This window comes from Cavia porcellus, unplaced genomic scaffold, assembly GCF_034190915.1.
Source record: "Cavia porcellus strain 051 isolate PalLab524CR breed Dunkin Hartley unplaced genomic scaffold, mCavPor4.1 scaffold_25, whole genome shotgun sequence".
NCBI lineage: Eukaryota > Metazoa > Chordata > Mammalia > Rodentia > Caviidae > Cavia > Cavia porcellus.
Genome location: NW_026947508.1, coordinates 28,647,006 through 28,652,300, shown reverse-complemented (window position 1 = coordinate 28,652,300; position 5,295 = coordinate 28,647,006).

Below are 5,295 nucleotides of genomic sequence, written 5' to 3'. Positions count from 1 at the left end.
CAGAAACCATTCAGCCCTGTAGCTGCACCGCCACAAAGAGGGGGTTTCCAACACACAGGTCTGGTCTGATAGAGGAAGGGCCGGGGTAAGAGAGCCGGAAGAGGGGATGACTTCTCATTTCATTTCACCATAGAAAACACTCCTTAAGTACTTACTATGTGCCTGGCTCTGTCCCACCATCATTACATTTCACTGATTTCTCTCAAGAATCCTACAAGCTGGGGATGTAGCTCGGTGGCACAAGTGTCTCCCTGGCAAGTACAAGGTCCTGAGTTTGAGTCCTGGTACCAAACAAAAAAGGTAGAATCTTATGAAACAGGTACTATGATCCCCATTTTATAGATGGCAAAACCAAGGCTCAGAGAGGTTAAACAACTTATCCAGGCTTATACAGGTGGCAAAACCACACAATCTGACTCCTCACCCATGTTTTTAATCTGTCTACACTCCAATGCCTCAGCTAAGGAAAGTTCCTCCTTACATCTAACTTTCATTTCCTTAAATCTAATTTTTGTTTCAGCTGCTGCAGCTCCATTTCCTGGTGCAGGTTCTCAAAGGAGAATGAAGCACCACTGAGCTCAGAAAAATCTCGCTCCAAAATATTGCAGTGTGCAGGGTGGAATAAAGAAAGCGATTTCAATTGAACGCCTACCAAGCACTGATTAAGTGTGCCACACACAGTACTTCCGCTAGCTCGTTTAATCTTCACAAAACCCCTGGAAAGAGTTATCTTTCCTGTGACTGATAAAGAAACCGAGGCGTGGAGAGGCTAAACCACTTCTCCAAGACTGCAGCCCTTAGAGATGCACTAGTATCTTCTATGGACCTTGCACCATGCTAAGGCTGGAGAGGCAGACACAAGGATGCAGCCTCTAAAAGTTCAGAGTCTAACAGAGGAGGCCCAGCCAGCAGCCCCCTGCTGTGTTACAGGATTAATGAGGAGGGGCACCCAGCACACAGAGGTTAAGATACAGAAGCCGGCAGGATCTCTGTGCAGGCTAGATTCCCGAGCTGTCTAAGGAATAGGAGGCAGCCTAGCAGAAGTGATGGAACAGGCAAGAGAGAGGGCGCAGAGGTGGACAGAGCCTGTGGCTGGGAGGGAGTGGTGGATTTAGCACGGCTAGAGCATGAAGTGGTGCATCTGAGGAGGTGGCGATATCCTGCCCGTCCCACTAAGAAGGCAAGGGTGAGTCAGGTGTGTACACGTCAGTAATCCCAGCTGTTGAGGAGGCCAAAGGGGGAAGATGGTCAGGTAAGTTCCAGCCAGCCAGTGCAATCTAATAAGACGCTGTCTCCCAAGATAAAAAGTAAAAAGGGCTGGAGGCATAGCTCAGTGATGGAGTGCGCCCAGGTTCAATTCCCAGTACCACACAGAAAAGGAAGTTAGGGTGAGGTGCAGACCTCTGCCGAGAGCCAAGGACAGGAGACGACCCGCAGAGTGACTAGAGAGACGGAAGTGGAGCTGGAGCCGGCTCCCTGGACCTGCCCTCGATAACCATGGGGCCCACACCAGCCAAGAAGCAGATCTTCCAACTGATAGCCAAAGTCCTTCTGCTCCCGGAAGAACTGATCAAGCATGAGCACAGGAAGGACATCATGGAAAGAGTGACATCTGGGTCCAGGCAGTGGCTGACCTGTGGGTGAGGATGCCTGATTCACTGAGACGACAAACACAGGGACTGGGGACAGATCTGATAAGGTGTGAGGAAGATTTAAGCATTCATTTGTTCATTCAGCATGTACTGAGGGCTCGCCGTGTGATGGGCAGAGCTGTAGACACTGGAGCTAAAGTTCTGAACAGAACAACAGTCAAAACGGTTGCCCTTATGGAACATCCATTCTCGTGGGACTGGAGACAGCAAACATCGGATGGTGAGAAGGGATACAGAGGAAGAGAGATGGGGGCAGGCTGTAATATTTTAAAGGCTGCTCTGAGAAGACATCAATGAGAATGTGACATGTGAACAAAAACCTGAAGAAGGGAAGGAAATATTCTCAGGTGGCTACTTGGGGCCACAAGGTGCCCAGGTCAAAGAAATAGCAAGTGCAAAGGCCCTGAGGCAGCCTAGCAGGTTCAAGGAAAGCCGTTACTGGAGCAAATCAGTAAAAGGGAGAATAAAGGAGAAGGGTCTGGCAAGTAATGGGAGCGCCTCGCACTGAAAGGGCTTTGAGTTTGACTCTAACCAAGATGGGAGACAATGGAGGCTTTGGAGCAGAAGGTGACATGATCTGACCTCTATTTGATCAATCCCATGCTGGCTGCTAAAGGGGCAGTAGACAGAAAGACAAGTATGTATGGACACAGGAGGCCAGGGAGGGGGTGGCTATTGCAACAATCTTTGCAAGAAAGAAGCATGACTTGGACCAAGCCAGTATTGGCATCAGTGGTATTTGTATTCCCAACACATTACCATGACAATATTCATAGAGCCAAGTTGAATTTTCCTATGAACACCTGTACGCCCAGGATTCTGGTTCTGTTCTGAAAAGATTCAATGGGATTGGGCTTTGCTGAGTGTGCAGACCCAGGGGACTTGTCTAGGAGATGGTAGCAGACACCTCAGTGCCTGCCACAGCCCAGGTCATCCCATCACTCCCAACAGGAAAGCCCACTTTCCCTGAAAGAACCTCAGATCACAGATTCGCGTCTGCTGGCCCGCTGGTACCTTCACCAGGTCATGAAGCTGGTGAACTCTGAGCAGCCCAGGTCTTCCTCAGAAAAGTATTTGCAAGCAATTTCAGTGGGGGAAACTGCAGAGGAATCATTGATACAAACAACATACAACAAAAAAATGTATATTTCCCGAGGGCCAGGGATTTAGCTCAGTGGTATAAGTGCCTGTCTGGCAAATGAGATTGTAAGTTTGATTCCTTACAAAAAAAGAAAGAAGGAAGGGAAGAAAGAAAGGGAGAGAGAGAAAGAGAGAGGAAGGAAGAGAAGAAAAAGATTCAGTGTAATAACAAATTCACTGAGAAAATCAGAAAAACAACACCTTTCACAATAGTATCAAAAAAAGAAATACTTAGGAATCAATGTAATGAAGGATGTAAAAGATTTCTACATCAAAAACTACAGTCCTCTGACAAAGGAGATTGAAGAGGATATTAGAAAACGGAGAGAGTCCCATGCTCTTGGGTAAGAAGAACCAACATAGGGAAAATGGCCACACTTCCAAAGCTGTTATACAGGTTCAATGCAATCCCAGTCAAAATTCCAATAGCATATCTCACAGAATTAGGGAAAACAATCCTAAAATTCTTCTGGAACCAGAAGAGACCAAGAATAGCAAACGTAATGTTGGGCAACAAAAGCAAGGCAGGAGGCATCACAATCCCTGACTTAAAATTATACTATAAAGCTACCGTGATAAAAACATCATGGTATTGGGGAAAAAAAAAACAGACCCAAGATCAATGGAACAGATTAGAAGATGCAGAAACAACTCCAGACACACTAAGCTACCTTACCTTTGACAAAGGTGCCAAACACATTCACTGGAAGGAAAATAGCTTCTTTAATAAATGGTACTGGAAAAACTGCCTCCATACATACCAAAGATTAAAATTGGACCCATATCCTTCACCAGGCACTAAACTAAATTTGGAATGGATCAAAGATCTAAATATTGAAACAGAAACATTAAATCTGCTGGAAGATAGAGGAGGTAAAACTCTTGAAGACATTGATGGAGGCAAAGACTTTATGAACAAACCCCTGACTACACAGGAACTGTCAGAAAGAAGCAACAACTGGGATCTCATCTTATTGAAAAGCTTTTGTACACCAAGAAGAACCACCAACAGAGAGAATCCACAGTGTGAGAGAAAATGTTAGCCAGCTGCTCCTCAAAGATTACTATCAAAAACATAGAAAGAACTCAAAAAATCAGTCCTCCCAAATTTAAAAACTCAATCCAAAACTGGGCATCTGAGACAAACACACAGTTCCCAGATGAAGAAATACAAACATAAAACAAATATATGAAAAAATGTTCAGCATCATTGGTCACTTGAGAGATATTAATTAAAACAACACTGAGATTCCATCGCACCTCAGAAAGAGTAGCTGTTATCAAGAAATCAAGCAATAACAAATGCTGGAGAGGCTGTGGGGAAAAAGGACCCTCCTCCACTGTTGGTAGGAGTGTAGACTGATGCAACTTCTCTGAAAATCATAGTGGAGATCCCTCAAAAAACGAGGATTGGAGGACCCATTTGACCTAGCTATTCCCTTCTGAGTATCTTTCCAGAAGAATTAAAAACATCATACCACAGCAATATATGTACAACTATGTTCATAGCAGCATAATTTGTAATAGCTAGATCTTGGAAAAACCCTAAATGCCCATTCACTAGGAATGGATAAAAAAGATGAGGTAATTTGATATAATGGAGTACTACTCATCCATAAAGAAGGACAACCTTGAGACTTTTATAGGTAAATGGATACAATTTGAGGCCATACTCATAAGTGAAATAAATCAGACATGCATGTGTAAACATCATATTGTCTCACTAGTGTGAGAAACTGAAAGAAACAATATATGAACATATTATATATATATGTATATGTATAGTTAAGATAGTTATATTACTAATTTCCCTGAGTTCATTGAAGAGAAAGGTTTGTACTGGTACTATTCAGACAATTGAATGCAGATGTCTTGTGCTTTGGGTGTCTGATTTGGGGATGACAATGCTCAATGTATGCATCATTGCTGTTCTCTGATTGTTGTGTTTTGAAATTTTGTATTACTCTTCTTTACTTTTTTGAAATAAAATTGATAGAAAGAAAGAAAGGAAGAAAAAAAAGAAGGAAGGAAGGAAATACTTGGTGTAACAGATCCCCTGTGAGTAAATGTTGGCAATTTGGGGGGAATGTATGACGCCTCAGGACACACCTCATTTTAGCCTGCAAATCCCCTTCTCTCCATCCTCCTGGCCTGTGTGCAGCAGTAGACAGGACGAAGTGGACAGGGAAGCACTGCGTGATAAATCTCCCTGTCACCTGGAGGACGCCCTCCTATAAACCTCCAGGAGGATCAAGGTCCATGTGGAAAAGAGACTGAGGGCTGAGGGAGTCTTGGAGCCCCCCAAGGTAGGGGTCACAGCATGACACCCAGCCAGCTTGGAGCTCAAAGTTCCAGGCTCAGGAAATCCGGAGGCAGGAGAGGAGCACACTGTTGCCACATTCCCTGGGCCCTTTAAGACCCCTGAGGCAGGAAGGCTGCTGGGCCTCACCAGTTTCCCTCCAGGGCTCCTTCCTGGGAGGAAGGGGCTGCCCCAGTGCGGTGC